Below are 21,955 nucleotides of genomic sequence, written 5' to 3' on the forward strand. Positions count from 1 at the left end.
GGACTCCAGGATCATGACCTGAGCCAAAGGCAGTCGCTTAACCAACTGAGCCACCCAGGCGCCCTGCATCCATGTTTCTATGGCATGTGGGTAGCAGCCCTGAGTACACAGTGAGACCCTGCTTACTTCCTTTCCACCTTCCTGGCAAAATTTTTGTTAGATAAGGCAAAGGATGGGCAGTTACTGAATCACTAGTGGTTTGAAGCATGCAAAACAACAAGAAATAATAGTGTAATAGGTGTGCAATAAGTATCTGATTGCTGACTTTGGGCTCAAAAAGGCAGGAAGAAAAATTATCCCCACAGAAGGTCATGCTTGGAAGGCATTTCAACTCATAATTAAAAAAAAAAATTAATGCAAGGGGCGCCTGGGGGGCTCAGTCAGTTCAGGTCATGATCTCAGGGTCCTGGGATTCAGTTTCCTGTGGAGCTCCCTGCTCAGTGGGGACCCTGCTTCTCCCTCTCCCCCTGCCCCTCCCCCTGCTCATGCTCTCTCTGTCTGTCAAATAAATAAATAACATCTGTAAAGAAATTAATGCAAGAAATCAGCTTTTTAAAAATGTCTTCTTGCCACCTTTATATAGGCCAACACATTCTAAAGGCAATTTTCTCTTTTCTGTAATTTCTTAGGTTGATACACAGAGTGGTCTGCTTCCACCCTCTTTTGTTCCACATGAAGGGAAACACATAAAACCACTGAAAGCACCTTTTTTTTTTTTTTTTTTAGTGCGGGGAACCCTTGTAAAAACTTCTATGAATTATCTACTTAATCATTACAAAAACCCTATGGAGAAATTACTATTATTACTTCTCTTCTACACATAAATAAATTAAGGCCAAACAAATTTAGATAAATGGAAGGTTTTACATTTAGCAAGTGGTGGGACTAAGCTATGAGCCTGACATTGCTCGCAGAGTCTTGTGTTCTCGCCCTAATTATTGCAGTGGGACCAGATAGGGACTTGATAACTCCAGTTTTCTCCTGGCCCAATATCCCTGGGTTGGGTTATTGCAGTGAAATGAAAACTGAAAATATTACCTACATCAGTGCAGGTCTGCTGGGAGTCTGAGCTAACACTCCAGTACCCAGAAAAGCCTCTGATTATAGTTAAACGCGAGGGGACAGTTGCCACCAGGTGGCGCCAAATACAATCAGAAATAGATGGATAAACTAGCATCCCAGATATCAGGTCCTTGAGGTAAGTTCAGCCATGTGTTTTGCGGTTCTGTAGTTTACAGTACTGAGAATTTTTGGACTTCACATATTCTTGTTATGGTGGGGTTTTCTATATTTGATTGGAAATTGAAAAAAATCCAGAAAGAAGAATATTAAAGTTTTATGAATGATTGCAAATACTTTTAAGAGAAAACTGTATTTGGTCATTTGAATCAGTATCTGAGACTTGCCAGGAGGTTTAAGAGCTGTTAATCTAAACAGATGAAATGACTGAATTTGCCTTATAATAGCTCTGTTTAAAAAAAAAAAAAAGTAGAGTTTTTGCCTGAACCTCTCTAATGAGAAACACAGTCCCTGAAGACTACCTGAGCCATCTTTGGTCAAATCACGGTTAGAAAGTGCTCCTTTGGGGAGAGGGGGAGATAAAAAGCAAGAGTGCAGGGGAGGGAGAGGCAGAGAGAGAGGGAGAGAGAAAATCCTAAGGAGGCTTCACAGCCAGCATGGAGATCAAGGTGGGACTCCATCTCATGACCCTGAGATCATGACCTGAATAGAAATCAAGAGTTAGATGCTTAACTGACTGAGCTACCCAGACACCCCAGAAAGTGCTCTTTTAAAATTTAGCCAAAATCTACATTTAAATCACTTTTGCTTTTTACTGTTCTTAGTTCTAATTTGGGGGGTATTATAAAACCAAGTAAGTCTTTTCCAATTTAACTTTACTTGAGATATTTAAATAAAAACATTATGATACTCTTTACAGCTAATTCCAAAGCTAATTTATCACAGTTCTTTTGCTTCTTAGTCATGTTTTTATTTATTAATTCACTTATTGAGGTAATATTAACTCAGTGATTTACTCTGTGCTTGACACTGTGTGAGATGTCAGATGGTCAAGGGGTCCAATGGTGAGTCAAACAGACAAAACCCCTGCCACTGTGGGGTTTATATTCTAATGGGAGGAACAGACAATTCTCAGATAAACATTGTGATTACAGATTGTGTTAAGTTCTCTGAATGCAACAGAGAAAGATCTGAGATAGTAATAATGAGAATAAGACGATCCGGTTCTTATGTGCCAGACGCTGTTATAAGTACTCTTCATACACTATCGTATTTCATTCTTACAATAACCTTGTTAGTGTTTGTCCCCTAAACCACCTTTGATAATTCACTAGATAGAACTCAGAGGGCTCAGAAAAGCCCTGGTATTTGTGTTATTGTTCATTACAGTGAGCAGATACAGATTGAAATGGGCAAAGGGAAATGGTACATAAGACAAAGTCCAGGAGAAGCCAGGTGCAAGCTTCAAAGAGTCTCTTCCCAGTGGAGTCACACTGGGACACATTTAATTCTCCCAGCAATGATCAAAGTATTGTCAACTAGGGAAGTTCACCTAAGCACTGGTATGTAGAAATTTTGTTGAGGTCAGTCACATAGGCATGCAGTACCCCCATGATTGCCCATAGCTACTCAGACTCCAGCCCCCTCCGAGAGCAAAGACGACATTCACCATAAATCACACAGTTTGTCCAAACTGGTTCCACATGGCCAAAGGCCCTAGGCATACAAAAACACTCTTATCAGGCAGATCATTCCAAGAGCTAGAAGATTATCCTCCAAGAACCATCCAGTTTCTTTCTTTCTTTGGAATGTGAATGCTTAGAGCAACCTGAGTCTGCTGAATTAAATTTGACTTCTCACTTCACCTGCCTGGTCCTGTCCTAGGCTCTCTTATTTTAAAGCAATTGTATTTTTTCTGAACATCTACCTTTAGTATAGGATTTATAGTGCCATCACACAACAAACCAGTGAGAATTACAAATGTATTTGCTATGCCTTCCCACCAGAATCAGTCCTTGCACATATAACAGATATATTATGGACAAGCATCATTAAAATTGGCCATGATTCGGTTATTTCTGGGTTCTAAGTCAGTTGGAGACAAGCCAGTCACTCTATCTTGGTCACAGGCTTGTACTGAGACTGGCTGGGGGCAATAATAATTTAGTTTGAGCCCTCCTTGTCTTTTTAAGATAGGGTCATCCTCTGTGGCATTTTGGATATATTCTGTGATGCCTACTGCTTTATTCCTATTAGAAATCATTGTCTTTTACAATTCAGCTTAATAGATTTCAACCAAAAAACACAGGTGATAAGTATTTGTGCACAGCACACTGTGGCCTGTTGGGCATATGGTTACCTATTTTGTCCATATAATCAGGGACCTTTGTAAGCATTTAGCCATCACTGTTTATAGTTACATAGTGATTAGTATGCTAAGACTTATATACCACCTCATACTCTGATGGCCTAGTGGGGAATAGTTTTTAGAAATTTCTTCCCAAATGGTATCTTTTGTAGTAGATATAACCAGAAAAATGGGAGCAAAATATACCGGTACATTACTAGAATTCCACTCAGTCATCAATGATTGGTCTGGATCATCAGCATATTGTATGACCAAAATGTCTCCCAGAACACTGCAACTCGGATTTATAGATTTTTATTTGAACTTGTTACTTTCCAAAAGTAGGGATTGTTTGGGAAAACAGATGGTTTCACCCTTTTGGGCATCTGGTATCATAATTATGCTATAGGCCTTTCTTTGGAATATGTAGAGTTTGAACAACCCAGGACTATGGAACTCACTCTTTACTGCCCAAATAGCTACTATTTGTATCCTCAGTTGTCAGTTTAACTTGGATATGAAGTTAATAACCTTCTAAAAGTCCAATGATGCAACTTTAAGAAAGGTTGATCAAAGAAGGAAGGAGTGACATTTAAACAAAGCCTAAAAATGAAAAGGAGCTAATCTTAGAAGGAATGGAATGGAAGGCACTCCAAATGAAGGAGTAACTGGTGTAAAGTCCCTGAGATAGAATAAAACTCTGAATATTCAGAGGATTGTAGAAAGTTAAAAGAGGATGTAGCTATAGTCAAGAGTGAGTGAGGGAGAACATGAGGTAAGGTAACATTCAAGAGATAGACTGCGCCAGATTGTGCAGGGCTTTTAAAGCTTTTGTAAGAGTAAGGAATTATAGAATGACATGATATTTACTTTTCAGAAAGAATCATTCTTGTAAGTGCTGGGTTATGGTAGAGGAAGAAGCGATGATGGATGGAAGTAGGTTGCAGTTTTAAGTAGGATGATGGTGAGCAATGCAACAAGAGATAAATTTGAGTTAATTTTGGGCAGATAAAATCCAGAGCACATGGAAATGGTTAGGATACATCAGTGAAAAATCAGGCATATAAAGCTTTGACCTTTATTCCTGAGCTTACTTATATTTGTTTGAGAGAGACACAATAAATATAACAAGTAGGCAAATTATATATTAAAGATGTAGGTAATATGCGAAAGTAGAACAAGGCAAGAGATTACACGTAGAGGATGAAAAAGAAACACTACCTTGACTGGAGTAGTCAGTGTGGTATCATTGAGAAAATGACATTGGAGCCAATCCATCCATTGTTTATCATAACTTGATCCTCTTCTCCGAACTCTCATTTGCTTCTTCTTGTGATGTATTTCAATAACAATATCAATTTTTTTCGCCTGGTTGGGTTTCTAGTTGTAATCCATACAATAATATTCTATTTTGTTGCTTTTCCTTCATGCTTCATGGGTCTCTAAACAGCTGTTTATCCTTCACCATACTACATCTCTTCATAAAAGATATTTTTGGTGGAATAGAATCATTCTGGTTAGTTAGAATATTCCATTTCATCCAATTTTATCACTACCAGTGTAAGGAATAGTCACTTTCTTTGCCATAACCTGTTAAGTACTCTACTTTAATTGATGCCTTACCTCCTACTAATGTTCTTAGTTTCATTTTTTTTTCTCATTCTCTCTCTCTTTCTTTTTTTTTTAATCTAACTAATCTCTGTAGAAGTGGTTTTCAATTTTTCAGGGGGGGTAAAGTATGGAAAGGTTTGCCAATGAGTGGGTGGGAGTTAAAGTGAATGTTTTTGTCCAGTTTCCAGAGAGGCCTGCCAGTCATACCTAAGACAGAATGACATTCTCTCACTCTCTTCTTGAAATTTATTATGCTTTATAATCAGATTATCAAAAAGCTTTACTCATGATTAGATACAGATTTTGAGATGGAGAAAAGGCATATCCCAAGGAGATAGGATTTACACTCACATGACAAGTAAATCTTCGTTTTTAGTTTGAGTAATTTAGAAGAAAGATACCACGTCACAACATATTGTCCTTAAAAACCTTATGAGTTTCCACTTTTGAAAACTAGAAAGAAAGAACACATTAATCCAAAGGAAGCAGAAGAAAATCAATAATAAAAATTAGAGCAGAAACCAATGAAATTGAAAACAAGAAATCTGTAGTGATAATCAACAAAGCCAAAAGCTTTTTGGTTGGAAAATTGATAAGTTTCTAAGCAGGCTAAGAAAAAGAAAAAAAGAGAAAACACAAATTGCTCATATCAGGAGAAGTGAAAGAGGGGCTATGAACTACAGATGTCATGGATATTAAAAGGATACTAAAAGAATACTATGAACAACTCTATAATTACAAATTTGAGAATCTAGATGAAATGGACAAATTCCTTGAAAGTCACAATCTGCTAAAACTCACACAAGAAGAGATAGACAATTCAAATTATAGACATTAAAATGAAAACTAATAACGTTCCAGAACAGAAAGAAGTAGTCTACATGGGTTCACTGGTGAATTCTATGAAACATTGAAAGAAGAAATCATACCAATTCTCAACAATCTCTCCCAGAAAATAGAAACAGAGGTAATTCCTCCTAATTTATTTTGTTAGTCTTGAATTACTAAAACCCGACAAAGTCATTACAAAAAAAGAAAGGAAAAAAAAAAAAAACACAAGCCAAAATCTTTCATTAATATGGATGCAAATATTTTCAATAAAATGTTAGCAAATTGAATCCATCAACGTATAAACAAAATTATACACCATGATCAAATGGAGTTTATTCTAGATATTCAAGTTTGTTTCAACATTTAAAAATCAATTGATGGGGGCGCCTGGGTGGCTCAGTCGTTAAGCGTCTGCCTTTGGTTCAGGTCATGATTCCAGGTCCTGGGATCGAGCCCCGCATCGGGCTCCCTGCTCCGCGGGAAGTCTGCTTCTCCCTCTCCCACTCCCCCTGCTTGTGTTCCCTCTCTCGCTGTGTCTCTCTCTCTGTCAAATAAATAAATAAAATCTTTGAAAAAAATCAATCGATGCATTTCATCCCATTACAGGCTAATGAAGAAAAAATCACATGGTCATATCAATAGATACAGAAAAGAGTTTGAAAAAATTCAACACTCATTCATGGCTAAAATCTCTGTGCAAACTAATAATAGAGGGGAACTTCTTTTTTTTTTTTCTTAAAGATTTTATTTACTTATTTGAGATAGAGAGTGAGAGTGAGAACATGAGCTAGGAGACAGAGGGAGAGCGAGAAGTAGGCTCCCCACTGGGCAGGGAGCCCGATGCAGGGCTTGATCCCAGGACCCTGGGATCATGACCTGAGCCAAAGGCAGTTGCTTAACCAACTGCGCCACTCAGGCGCCCCTGATGGGAACTTCTTTAAAACATGTACAAAAACCGTATAACTAAGGTTTCTAAAGAGTGAGAAACTTGAACCTTTCCCACCAAGATCAGGAAAGAGGCAAGGATACCGCTTCTCACCACTGATTTTTGAAATTGTACCAGAAGTCCTATCTAATGCAATAAGACAAGAACAACAAAAAAGAAGTAAGAGGCATATAGTTTAGGAAGAAAGAAGCAAAACTTTGGTCTCAGGTTACATGGTTATCAACATAAAAAATCTGAAGGAACTTATGAAAAAAGCCTCTTAGAACTAATAAGTGGTAATAGCAAGATCACAGGATACAAAATTAAAGTACAAAAAGTGCTTTATGTATCAGCAATGAACAAGTGGCATTTGAAATTAAAAACACATTACCATTTACAATAGTACCAAAAAATACTTAGCTATAAATCTAATAAAATTTGTACAAAGTCTATATGAGGAAAACAAGAAAACTCTGATGAAAGATATCAAAGAAGAACTAAATAAATGCAAATATATTCTATGTTCATGGATGGTAAGACTCAATCTTGTCAAGATGTCAGTTCTTCTCAACTTGATCTGTAGATTCAGTGCAATCTCAGTCAGAATCCCAGCAAGCTATTTGATGAATATCCACAGATAGATTCTAAAGCTTATATGGTGAGGAAAAAAACCTGGAATATCCAACTCAATATTGAAGAAGAATAATGTGAGAGGACTGACACAACTCAACTTCTAAGACTTACCAAAGAGCTGCAATCAAGACACTGTAGTATTGATGACATAATAGACAAATACATCAGTGGAACAGAATAGAGAGGCAACAAATAGGTCTGTATAAGTAGAGTCAACTGTTCTTTGACACAGGAGCAAAGACAATACAATGAAACAAATACAGTTTTTTTCACAAACGGTAGAACAACCAGACATCAACATGGGGGAAAAAAAAAAGAATCTAGACACAGACTTTACACCCTTCAAAAAATTAACTCAAAATGGATCATAGACTTAAATTTCAAATTTAAAATGCAAAACTGTAAAAGTCCTAGAAGTTAAAATAAAAGAAAGCCTACATAACTTTGGGTATGGTAACTTTTTAGATACAACACTATCATTAGGCAAGGCATTATCCATGAAAGGAAGAATTAAGCTAGACATCATTAAAACTAAAAAAAAAAAAAAAAAAATTACAGAAGACACTGTAAGAAAATGAGAAGACAGGCCACAGACTGGAAGAAAATATCTTCAGAAGACACAATTGACAAAAGATTGTTAACCAGAATATACATAGAATTCTTAAAACTCAACAGTAAGAAAACAGACAATGGAATTAATAAATGGGCAAAAGGCATGAACAGAAACCTCACCAAAGATGATATACAATGGCAAATAAGTATATGAAAAGATGTTCAACCTCTCATGTCACTTAAAACAGTGAAATGCTCCTACAAACCTATTAAAACTATTAAAATAGCCAATACCCAAAATACTGACAAAACCAAATCCTGGTGAGGGTGTGGAGGAAAAGGGGTTCTCATACATTGCTGGTGGAATGCAAAATGTTACGAGCACTTTGAAAGACAGCAGTTTGGCAGTTTCTTGCAAAACTAAACAATCTTGCCGTATGATTCAGCAATCACACTCCTTGATACTTACCCACATGATTTGAAAACCTCTGTTTGCCACAGAAACCTGCACCTGGATTTTTGTAGCAGCTCTATTCTTAATTGTCAGAACTTGGAAGCAAGTAAATGTCCTTCAGTAGGTGAATGGATTAGTAAACTTTGGTACACTCAGACAATGGAATATTATTCAGTGCTAAAAATAAATGAGCTATCAAACCATGAAAACACATGGTGGGAACTTAAATGCATATTACTAAGTGAAAGAAGCAATCTGAAAAGGCTGCATACCACATTTTCCAACCATATGATATGCTGAAAAAAGTAAAACCTTGGAGACAATAAAAAGATCAGTGTTTGCCGGGTGTTGGGGCAGAGAGAGGGATGGATAGGCAGAGCACAGAGGATTTGGGGGCACTAAAACTATTTTGTATACACCTACAATGGTGGATACATATCCTTATACATTTGCCAGATATCAGGAGTGAACTATAATATAAACTATGGACTTCAGGTGGGGATGTATCAATGTAGGCTCATTGGTATAAATCTACCACTGCGCTAGAGGATGTTGACATTGCAGGAGGTTTTGTGTGTGTGTGTGAAAACAGAGGGTGTATGGGAACTTTCCATACTTTCCACTCAACTTTTTTTTTTTAAAGATTTTATTTATTTATTGGAGAGAGAGAGAATGAGAGACAGCATGAGAGGGGAAAGGGTCAGAGGGAGAAGCAGACTCCCCACCGAGCAGGGAGCCCGACATGGGACTCGATCCTGGGACTCCAGGATCATGACCTGAGCCGAAGGCAGTCGCTTAACCAACTGAGCCACCCAGGCGCCCTCCATTCAACTTTGCTGTGAACCTAGGACTACTCTAAAATAAAGATTTTTTATTAAAAGAAGTCTTAGGTGACCAGTGTCAAACTTCTTCCTTTTATTTTAAAGACCCTTGGACACATCTTCAGCTTTAAATTTTGATATTGTAATAGATTACACGGTCAATTAGACAAGGGTGTGGTAATACCTTTATAATGTGACACTTTCAGCTTCTGGTGTGATTAATTGCCATGCATTAAACATTGGCCAAGAAACCACACTTAGTAATGATCATGGGATTATCACCATTTGAACAGAGTTCTAAGCTGGAGGAAGACAAAGACTTACAGGATGTTTTCTTAGGAAACTATTTCAAATTACAAATACCCAGGCTACAATGCCTTGCAAATGGTGAGACATTAGTAATAGTGATCTAGGAATAAAAACTAAACTGTATTGAGCACTCCATGAGACATTACACAAATAATACTATTTTATCCTGTGATATCCCTGTTTTGTAGGGTATATTTTGCCCTGTTGTAGCATTGAGGAACTTGTTAGGCACCCAGACCTAAAATAAATTGCTCGAAATCACACAGATAAGGAATGGTGGGAGTCAGATGACCATGGTCTTGGTTCCAGAGTATGCCTTGTAGCTATTTTATGATCTTGTCTCCCACCTTCCTCTTGACTGTCACTGACTGGAAATGCAAAAGCAGTGAGTTTTAAAGAAAATATTTCATTCTTCCGTTTTCTAGGTCAGTAGCCATTTGAGAAGATTGTTGGGTAAAGAGAAACAAAAAAAAAAGAACTATCTCAGAAATATATTCTGTAGCTTAAAGATTGTGGAATACAGTTGATTGAATAACAGACTATTTTAACTGAGAATGCTAATGTGGACGGACAGAAAGGTTGATATTAAATCAGCAGAATATTGTTTTGGTAGCTAGAGTAAATGGAATTGTACCAATTAGCGTAGTAGCAGGTTTATATTCTATTTATATTTCCATACTGCAAGAACTTCTTCTTATATTTTTAAAAAGCCTAATCATTGTAAGCAGATGAATCACTTTTTCTGTCTTTTATTCCCCAGTAACCTTAATAAATCAGCATAGCCCAGACGGAATGTGACTTTTCCATGTATTTATATATTTGCCTTACCAAATATAGATGATCTTTTTTTTTTTCCTAGTCTCATGTCCTATTTAAACTTTTCTAGCAAGCTTGCATTTGTTTCCAATTGTTTTTCTGACAGAATAATGACAAAGTCATCAGTCTGGTAAATTAGGAGGAAAAAAGAACAGATTTTCACATCTGGAGCCTCAGGCTAAATTTAAAAAAAAATTCTTCAGACAACACCTTTATTTAAGAATATCATAACAGTTTGTGATGTCTTACAAATCACCCAATAATAAAATCATTTTCTTCTTTGATACATTTATGCCATTTTCATCTAAATTTAATATTTAGGAGAAATTTTCCTAAAGATATATATATATATGCATATATATATACACATATATATATATATATATTCTACCTATAAGTGTGGAAAATTGTCCTGTAGAAAGACACATTAAAATAATGGCTTCTTAGTATATACTTTACATACACATTGCATATCGCAGAGTTGAGGTCACATATAAATATATAATCAGTTGGTTGCCATTTATAAGGTTTGACATAATCACATGGGAGAAGCAACTGCATTGGTTTAAAAGTGCTTCAACATTTAAGTGGGTATAGTGTTTCCTCTCACTAACTAAATAGCACCATCAATTTCATCTAGAGCTTCAGGCAATTCATTAATACTTTAGCAGATGAATATATGATATTTAAAATATTTATCTAACTGAAAAGTGAAGACATAAACTGCATCAAACATGCTATTGGCTGAGATTTTTCATAAAATTTACAGATATATAAATCACTTTTCATATATATCTCATGTTTTCTAAATGTATATTTTATAAAGAAGAAATAAACAGCAAAGATAAATATATTTGTTTAATTCACTTCTCCTACTTGATCTTCTGCTGCTTTCAATTTTTACCTTGTAATATTATTTATGAGACTCAGTAATAGTGGACTTGACTAATGGTTACAGTGTAAAATGTATCTTCACTTTGCTTTCTTGCATGGGGATTTGATAGTGCAGAGTAATGTAAATAATTAATATAACATAATGCCTAGAGCCAGGAGGGTACCCAAGAGTTGTACAAATGAATTACAAAATGATGGCATTTTGTATTTTTATTCATGAACATACAAGAAAATTTCTCTGTTGATATTGAAATATATCTCAGAAAGGAACTATTTGTATTCAGGTGTTAAGTTTTTGCTCTTCATTGGAAAGAAAGTGGATGAACCTCAATGGAATTAAGTATGACAGTGTAATGAAGCGTTATATATAGTACTATATTTTAGAGTCATTGTATATCAGAGTAACACAAACTTGCTTAGAGACATATTAATACAATTTTTTTCTTCAATTTCCAAGGTTGTCAGTGACATTGAGCCTGATCTCCACTTAGATGTGCACTATGGCAGTGAAGTAAAACATAAGGCATTTAGTGAACAATGACAAATGTAGTAGAGAATGACCTGAAGAATATCACTATGAAACATGCTAAGTTGGCTTTACTTAGTTGTTTCTTTAGGTTTTCTTGGAGTAAGTCAAGAGCTTAACTCCAAAGGCAATGCCATGAAACCAATTTTGTTAAGAGGCCTAGACAATTTCACATGAATACACTAATATTCTGGGGTATTAAATCCTGTATTTTACTACATCCTTAGAATAATGAGTTGTATGCTTAGATAGATAAATATTCCTGATACTTTCAAAGTATCTGCCATCATTATCACCTTTTATCAATCAGATTTCTGATAAAAATTAGCAGGGATCTGTTCACAGTCATACTCTCTAGCAAGCTTAGATCATAAGTAGCATATTTATAGCCTTTAAAAGTCTTAAGACCTAGAGTTGACCTGTAATTTTGAAACTTAGAGGTTTAAACAAAACTTTTCCTTAAAGAATGGGCCATTCACCCCCCCTATTTACAATATGTTTAGTGGTAGAATTGCCTGATGAGGCAAATGCAGATCCAGAATGCCTACTTAAATTCGAATTTCAGATAATGTGTAATTTCTCAGTATAAGTATCTCCCATGTAATATTTAGTAAAAGGCGAAAGATTTATGCGTTTTGAAGAGAAACCGGAGTATCCCCATGTAATATTTAGTACACGCTTATACTTTAAAAAAAAATCAGGGTTTATCTGAAAGTTTTGTGGGTGTCTACATTTAATCAGGTAACTCTTTATTGAGACATCTAGGGACAGATGAAGATGGACATCATTTCTGCCACACAACTAGCCCTGTTTGAGTAATAATGAACTTCCCAAAAAATCTATATTTCTGGAAGGCAATAAGCATGAATTTCATTTTAAAATTTAATTCATTCAACAAATATTTATTTTGTGCCTATTCAATGTAAGGAATTCTGCAAGGTACTTAGTGAAAACATAGGATCACTGACTTTAGCAAGAGAATAGTTTAGCTAGGAGACAGATAAGCAAAATGGATCAGTAATTATAAATGGAGAAGGATGGTGTGAAATAAAACAGTAATGTGAGAGAGAGGAGGGCCATCTTTAAATAAAGAGGCCAGAAAAAGACTAGATGAGGGAATAGTCTTGAACTGAGGCCTAAAAATTAATTGTGATCTGAATTAGTCATATGAAAATCTGAGATAAGAGCATGCTAGGGAGTGGGAATTCCTATATGACAATGCCCTATATCAAGAAAGGACTTAATATGGAATGTAAAAGAAAATTATTTATGGAACACAGTGAAACACTTTATGGAAAAATTAAATAGGTCCTTGCAATCATAGTAAGAATTTGGATTTTTTCTTTTGTTTTCCTTTTTTACTTTTCAAAGTGGAAAGCCATTGGGTTCCTTAAAGCAGAAAAATAACAAACTTTGGTTTCTATTTTCAGAAAATGAGTTTAAGTAACACAGAGAGAATATATGGGGGAAGAGCACGAATACAAACTGGGAGACAGGTTAAGATGCAAATGGAGTAGTCTGGTGGGCAGGTGGGAAGATGGCAGACTTGGAAAACCAGAGTGGTAGCAGCAAAAATGATAAGTGGAGAAATGTAATAGATATATATATTATTATATATTACATATATATAATATAATATTGGAAGTAGTGATAAGGGCATGTGAGACCTGCTAAGGGCTTAGTTGTTGGGACTAAGAGAAGACTATTAAAAGATGACTCAGTGTTTTAGCTAAGAGTAGTACCAGTGCGCTTAGAGAAGGAAGGTCAGAGGAAGAAGGGGTTGTGAAATAAAATCAAGTGTTAATTTTTATTAGTGATAAATGGACATAGGCTGTGGTAGGTATCCTAATTATTATTATTTTTTTTAAGATTTATTTGTTTTGAGAGAGAGAGAGAGAGAGCGCTTGTGAGTGGGGGAGGGGCAGGGGGAGAGAGAGAATCTCAACCTGACTCCCTGCTGAGTGCGAAGCCCTACCCGGGGCTCAATCTTAGGACCCTGAGATCATGACCTGAGCCAAAATCAAGAGTCAGACATTTAAGCAACTGAGCCAGCCAGGCGCCCTCTAATTATTTTTTGTTTGATTCCTACAATGAAATAGCCCAACATTTCCATCTAATAGTCAAAACAACTAATTTAACTCCTCCCCCCCCCCTTATCTCCTAGAGGACTAATTCTCTGTAGAAACTGGTTAAAAACAAATATCTGAAAATTAACTCTCCTTAAATTTCAGAAACATGAAGCATGTTCAAGCATTACATGGTATTCTAAAAAAAGAACATTGAGGTAGTTGTGAAATGATTCTGAAAAACCAAGTTTTCTCAGTCAAGAGATTACACCTGTGAATTACTTGATTTTGAAAAAACGGGCCATTTGTATTACTCTGTTACCTTTTCTCAGTCATTTGTCATTTTGTATTGATGACTTCAGTGCCATTTCCAGTTTATTTGACTAAAAGTTATCAGAATAATTCACAGAAAGTTCTATAACCATAAATATTGAGAAACAGGAGTGTCATTTCAAAAATCTATATATAATTGAGATATCCTTCTAAGGGTGATGGATAATCATAATTGAATTTCATTATCAGTCATCTGTTTTTCACATCCATTTGCTGATTTGATTTTCTAATAAAATCATGATGAGTATCAATCTGGCTTTTAGAAACATACTGAATTTAGAATTTTTCTATGAAAATGTAATTGGGCATGATACATTTTGATAATGTAATATAGTGTTAAAAGATAAACTGAGTCACATTGAAATTTTTAAGAGTGTATTTGAACAAAATCAATTTGAACTGGGCAGCATCCAATCTAGCAAATAAAAGGAGCTCTTAAGAGCTATACAAAGTGAGAGAATTTTATAGGCAAAAAAGCAGGTTGGTTATTGCAAAGTTACTTATTTTGGGGGGATGGGAGGGACCTATCAGGCAGATTATTTAACTAGTGCTAATGAAGTGATTCCTGATTGACTGGTTTAAGATTCCACTTCTGGGAGAGCTAAAACTATAATAAACTATAATTAAGTCTTAGTTTGGTGACACAAGACTTTCCATAAGTGACTCATTTTGGGTTTGTTGTCTTAATTTTGACAGTTTCCTTTTTGACCAGCCTCTCAGCTTAAACTGGGAGATGTGATAAAAAATGTAAGGTATTAGTGCTACTCCCATATACTGTTCTGAAATTTTCACAGTTTTTGCTGGATCTCTGTGTGGTATTCCCTGGTCATGATGTGGGGTTCACAGTCTTAACTCACTCATACTCTTCGTTCCTTTCCTGGTATTCTAATCATAGGGAGATCATTTGCTTGGAGGTTAGGGGGCTATGAACATGCATTTAAAGATTTTGAGAGAATACAGTATACCAGGGAAACTATTATGATTATTATAAGCAGGATAATTCCCAGTGTCTGGAGTGCACTTGGGAGCCTTGATCCTCGAAACCCAAACCAATCACAATCTAATGAAGACCCCGTTCAAGGAGTCACTTTTTTAAGCCAACTTGTTTATTCAGTAATCTTACATAACTAGATTTCAACTTCCCCAGAAGTGTTAATTCAAGTGCAGCAAGGGTGTTGGCCATAGCACAAACAGCTCCTTACTTAGCTAAAAGATAATCAAGGGCTATCCTATTATCAAGAACAGATTTGGCCAGAGAGTTTAGGGGTTTTTGATGAGCCACTATTGCTTTCACAGCAGATTCTGCAATATCTTCAAGAGTTAAGAAGAGATTCCTGATCAGAGTCTCAGTTGTACTTATTCTTGCCAGGGGAGTAGGAATCTGCCAAAGGAAGTGGATTTTGAATCATGACTGCCTCCTGGTAATTCCTGGCTTGGGACAGGGAAGGTGATAGCCATGGAGGCCAGTAGAATTTAAGGATCTGTAGACCACAGGTGGTTTTATTCTGGTTACCCTGGCCTTGTGTCCCTTTCTTTGTACAGACTCTTGACTCAAGGCTCCCCAGGTTGGGGGTTGTTAACTAGAGAATGGGAAATGGACCCCAGGATTATCGAGTTTGACACAGTAGAGGGGGTTTGTTCCAGAAGAACTGAGGCATTAGAAATCAGAGAGAAGTTTGTGACAGCAGAAACTACAGGATCACCATCAAAATGGCAAATATGGCAGTGGAGTAGAGGTTGGATTGCCCTCCTTTGCAATGGCCTGAGACTTTTGAACAATGGCATTATCTTTCCAGGCCAGAGAAAGGCAAAAAGTGTCCAAAAGAATCATAAAGACCTTCATGATGTAAGAATCAGGAGAAGGGTGTTCAGAGAGTGAAGGAAGAATAGAATAAAACATTCTTGATTCAACATCTTGGGAGGAAGCAGCCTACCTTGATGTCCGAGGTCTCCAACATTTCCACAGGACCAGATGTACTATGCCATATTTTGGGGGGCACCAGCCTAATGGTTTGTCTGCCAAGTTCTCAGGATACAAAATGGGACAAACAGAAAGGCAGTAGTTATCCCTGGGAGAGAAATGATCAACAGCATATGGATACCTGAAAGCAAATCCATAAGTCATAATTCAAAGATCTAATTCTTACAAAATTTTTTGGGGGGGAGGGATTTCTGGTATCGTTGTTGTTTTGCCTGTCAATCTGAATTTGGGAAGAAAGGGACGATGTGAAATATTACCTTCCTCTCTTGACCAGGCACTGGTTAGACTTGGGAGAGCTGGCTTTGGCAACAATTCTCAATCTTTGCCAGCTTCTGCTAGTTTTTCTAGAATCCCATCTATAGGTTGTGGAGTGAGTGGGGTGTCCCAGTGGATCTTATCCTGGTCACAAGAAACTGTAGAGGAAGAAAAATAGTATTTCCTCTACCCTTTATGGTGAGTACTTGGCTGAGACTCCTTTTTCTCTAGGCATCTCATAAATGGGTGAGGTTATATGGGTTAAAAGTCTCCACTGTGGCCACTGTAATTCAAGGTTATCTTTGGTAAGGTTAACCCGCTTGTTCAAGCTTTAAACAAAATTTTATTCCCCTCTGGCCTCACGCTGGACCCAGTCTAGTTTCTAAGTCAGACCCAGGCTGATCCTGACTGATTTCCGGGCCCAGTCTGGAAAAAGAAATGCTCTCAGATAAAATCTGAAAGCACATAATGCAAAAGGTACAGAAGTAGATATGAGAGGAACTTAACCCACATCCTTAAGACACAGCAGGAAAGCAGTGAGCAGGGTTCACAGGTACCTAAGCCTGGTTACTCAGTGCTCCTGGGAGCCTTCAGGGGTCTTTTTCAGTTCCCCTTTCTGATACCAGAACTGTTAAAAGATAAACTGAGGCATATTAAACATTTTAAGAGTTTATCTGAGCAAAAATTGATTCGAATTGGGTGGCGTCCAATCTAGCAGATAGAAAGTGCTATAGAACATGAAAGACTTTTATAGGCAGAAGGGAATGGGAACAAGGAAGTTATACAAGGCAAAAAAGCAGGTTGGTTATTGCAAGGGAACTTTCCTTTAGGGGATGGCAGGGGTCTATCAGGCAGATTACCTAACTAGCTCTGATTAGGAGATTACTGACTGGTTTAAGATTCCATTTCTGGGAGAGCTGAAACTGGAATTAAGGCTTGATTTGGTGATGTGGAGCTTTAGCATAAGTGACTCCCTTTTGGGGCGCCTGGGTGGCTCAGTTGGTTAAGCGACTGCCTTCAGCTCAGGTCGTGATCCTGGAGTCCCGGGATCGAGTCCCACGTCGGGCTTCCTGCTCAGCAGGGGGTCTCCTTCTCCCTCTGACCCTCTTCCCTCTCGTGCTCTCTGTCTCTCATTCTCTCTCTCTCAAATAAATAAATAAAATCTTAAAAAAAAAAAAAGTGACTCCCTTTTGAGCCTGTTTTTTTTTTTTTTAAAGATTTTATTTATTTATATGACAGAGAGAGACACAGTGAGAGAGGGAACAAAGCGGGGGCCGTGGGAGAGGGAGAAGCAGGCTCCCTGCAGAGCAGGGAGCCCGATGCGGGGCTCGATCCCAGGAGCCTGGGATCATGACCTGAGCCGAAGGCAGACGCTTAACGACTGAGCCACCTAGGCGCCCCGCCTGTTGTCTTGTTTTTAACATTAGAAAATTAAAACATGATCAAAATGTAAGTAAACTTATTTAGAGGAAGAAAATAAGAACATAGTGGAGATAGCTTTTATGTAAAATATTTTTAAAATTTGAAAAAATATTTTAAAATGTATTTTTCAGAATTTCATTTTCCATGAAGAATATTTGAAATTTTATGTATTAAATATATATTTATAGCTTTTGTGATAAATTCTTTTGCAAATGAAAATATATACTTTATTTTCCAGCTTTTATACACAATCATGAAATTGTAGTAAACCACAGTTTTGTTAAAGCAAGTAGATTATGTGATACATTTTTTCTTTACGGAATCAACATTTAACTGTACTAGATAATTGTTGTACTAGTTATTTATTGCTCAGGATTATAGAGCTGTTTGTTGATGTAATGTTAAAAAAGAAAAACAAACAAGAAACCCATAACAAACCTTAGAAATTAAAATCTTCCCAACATCATTCTCTATTACAACCAAAAAGTTCATTTAAATAGGAATATCTAAGCCATATTAAGTATCAATGTCTATTTATCTAGACTAGTTCTATTTATATTATTGGCACAACTTTAATGTATTTTCATAAGACAATGCCAATCACATTGACAGAGAGGAAGAGAGGGAGAGGGAGGGGGATAGACAAGGAGAAGGAGAGGGAGAGACAGAATGGATATATTATAGGAGCTCTTATGAAAGTCATCTCCCAAACAACTTTTTTTTCCTTGCTTTCCTTTTTTCTTTTTCTTTTCTTTTCTCTTCTCTTCTCTTTCTTTCTTTCTTTCCTTTCTTTCCTTTCTTCCCTTTCTCTTTTCTTTTTCTGTTTCTTTCTTTCTTTCTTTTTCTTCAGAAACTTAGAGGAAGACCATGTTGTACAGAGCCTATATTTACCAATTTGGTGTTAGTGATTTATTTCCTACAAATAAGTTAATGTTAAGCTTCATCTGTTTTTCCTTTGTATTCCTGTGACTACTTTCTAATTATGTTCTATGTATTTTATTTATTTATTATTTTTTTTTTTTAAGATTTTTTTTTTAATTTATTTGACAGAGAGAGACATAGCGAGAGAGGGAACACAAGCAGGGGGAGTGGGAGAGGGAGAAGCAGGCTTCCCGCTGAGCAGGGAGCCCGATGCGGGGCTCGATCCCAGGACCCTGGGATCATGACCTGAGCCGAAGGCAGACGCTTAACGACTGAGCCACCCAGGCGCCCCTAATTATGTTCTATATATTTTAAAGGTTTAATCTATAATATATCTCTGACTCAAAATTTGTGTTTATTCATAATGTTTGTGAATGACTTTATAGAGTATCTAGAAGCTTACTATAATATTCTTTGTAGGGTTATCTTGGACAGTTGTAGAAATATTTATTAATTAAGATTACCAAATACTTTTGAAATGCTTATCATTTCACATGAGGAACAAATAATAATAATAATAATAATAGTGAATTATGTAGCTGCTTTTATATCATGTTCTATCAAAATTATTTATCATATATATATTTGAAGTCAATAAAATGAAAGGAAATCATATATTACTTAAACTTTTGTGAAAAACTTATTTGGTATAACATATATTAATATAACCTAATATATTAACATAGCCTCTCTTTCTCTCTCTCTCTCTCTCTCTCTCTGGCCCTTTCTTCCTCCCTCTCTCCCTCCTTCCTTTACTCCCTTCCTTCCTTCCAACAATGAATGCGACATTTTCCCCTCAATGAAATGAACTGTACTCCATCTTCCTTGTCATACTGACCATCACTGCTTTTGCCTTGGGATAATATTACTGATAGGTAAGTTTATAATATAAAAAGAGGAGTATTTTTCTTTATAATGCCTGACATATACTTTGGGAAAACATTTTACACATGTTTATAATTCTGTTTGAGTAGCAATAGATAGGAATTAAGTAACTACCAATTTTAACATCATTATTTTGAAGTTAATAACTTAAGTTGAAAATCAGCCTTTTGTATCTGATTTAAGATAATAAGGATAATAGTAATAAGGATATTAGCAAATGAATTACTTAATAAAAGGCATATTATTGCTGTTTTCTTCTTATAATGCTAATTCACAAAAAATTTTTTCTCACCAAAGCAACCAATCTGGATGCATTATTCCATCTTCATTTTCATTTCTGACAGAACAGTTATAATCCTGAATTTGGCTAGTGCTCCTGATTTACCTTTTCTGAAAGAAAGACAGAGACCAAGACAGTGAGGAGGTGGGGGGAGAATGGAGAGATGGAGAGAGGGAGGCAGCATGTACTAGTTGAGCTTATGGCAAACATTAAACATAGTGAGCACTGCTTTCTTTTCATTTTAATTTAAAGATGTAGATTTACTTAGTTAATTTCTGATTTCTCTGTTATTCCCTCTACAATTTTCAATTCTTATCTAAACTGTTCATTCAGTTCAAAAAACTTTAATTTTCTGAATTTTTGTCAGTAAGACAGACATTTTCTAAGAAAGAATGTTAATACAAAATACTGTATTTTGAGTCCATACTACAAACCTATCACTGGGGTTTAAAGAGATGAATTAGACATACTTCTGATCTCATACTCTAGGATTTCCAAACAGACATTTTTAAAGTGAGTTATGATTTATAATCTGTCTTCACCTCCATTGTATTATGTAATCATTTCGTTTATACTCTTAATCTGGTCTTATATAATTATTTAACACTGGTAGAAATTATTTTAAAATAATAGTATTGTGATTATGTTATTTCAAATAATACATTTTTAATATTTAAAAATAAAATTTGAGGACTACCTATTGTCCCTACCTATGAAATGACCTTCTTATTCTTAGGGCTCTCACTTGAAAAGCATACATTTTGGCTGCAGACCAGCATCAGATATTGGCATAGAGCTGGGCAAAAATTTGTCACAAAGGTCAGGTATACCTTACAAATGTTTACTAGTTGTCTTAGAATTGGTGAGGGCAGATTCAGAGGTGAGGGACCATAATATCTGAACATGCTCCGTCTTGACGGTCTCACTCATATCCTGATAAGTACTTTTCAGCGCTGCCTCTGAGTTAGTTCCTAGAATGTTTTCATGAAATTAAGGTTTGAATTTTTTTTTCCTTCTAAAGCACTTTAGAGCTTTTGTGTCTTAAAAACTACTGGGAAAGTGCACTAATTATAGCTGCTGATTGCTTTATTAAATTAATGTTTTCTGATGGTTTGCTTGATGTATTTCTCCGACTGTATATTTGAAAGCAGTACAAAATCATATATACCTGACAGACTGATTTCCTCTTTTTCTCCCTTCACAAACTGTTTTGCCTTAAGAAATTATTTTTTTTACTGTAAAAATACTAATGAGAAATTCTCATCAAGTTTAAAATGACATTCTCCCAAACTGATATGGGTGTTAACTATAATTAATTCCAACAGCTGTTGTCTTCTTTTAGTGTGACATTTGTCAAAAAGCCATCTTCATACTTTTGGCTTATTATGGTGTATCTGGGCAGTTTTATTCAAACTAGAAAGTATATTTACTTCATGATAGAAATAAAATATCTCTGGTTATTACATGTGTCATTTCCATGAGGAATATGTAATTGTTTTATTTTTTAATTTTTTTCATGTTTCAAGTTTTTATTTAAATTCTAATGAGTTAACATCTAGTGTAATATTGGTTTCAGGAGTAGAATTTAGTGATTCATCACTTACATACAACACCCAGTGCTCATCACAGCAAGTGCCCTCCTAATACCCATCACCCATTTAGCCCATCCCCATCCACCTCCCCTCCAGCAACCCTCAGTTTGTTCTCTATCTTTAAGAGTCTCTTATGGTTTGCCACCCTCTCTTTTTTTCTCTTCCTTCTCCTATGTTCGTTTCATATCTTAAGTTCCACATGTGAGTGAAATCGTATGGTATTTTTCTTTCTCTGACTGAATTATTTCTAGCATAATACCCTCTAGCTCCATTCATGTCACTGCAAATGGCAAGATTTCATTCTTTCTGATGGCTGAGTAATATTCCATTGTGTGGAGATATATATATATATATATATATATCCATTCATCACTTGATGGACATTTGGGCTCTTTCTATAATTTGGCTTTTGTTGATAGTGATGCTATAAACATTGGGGTACATATGCCCCTCCAAATCAGCACTTTCATATTTTTGGTTA

At 36.0% G+C, this 21,955-nt stretch overlaps 1 protein-coding gene and 1 non-coding gene across 3 annotated transcripts in view; one reads left to right on the forward strand and one right to left on the reverse strand.

The window, feature by feature from the left end:
- The window catches only part of NCAM2 (neural cell adhesion molecule 2), a 470,380-nt gene that overhangs the window by 154,424 nt on the left and 294,001 nt on the right, over positions 1-21,955 (forward strand). The gene's annotated exons all lie outside the window — the stretch shown is intronic.
- Positions 12,280-12,394, reverse strand: LOC115941951 (U5 spliceosomal RNA). The gene has a single exon (XR_004076605.2). It is a non-coding gene; the product is annotated as a U5 spliceosomal RNA (small nuclear RNA).

This window comes from Leptonychotes weddellii, chromosome 1, assembly GCF_054177405.1.
Source record: "Leptonychotes weddellii isolate Sample4059 chromosome 1, ASM5417740v2, whole genome shotgun sequence".
NCBI classification, from domain to species: domain Eukaryota; kingdom Metazoa; phylum Chordata; class Mammalia; order Carnivora; family Phocidae; genus Leptonychotes; species Leptonychotes weddellii.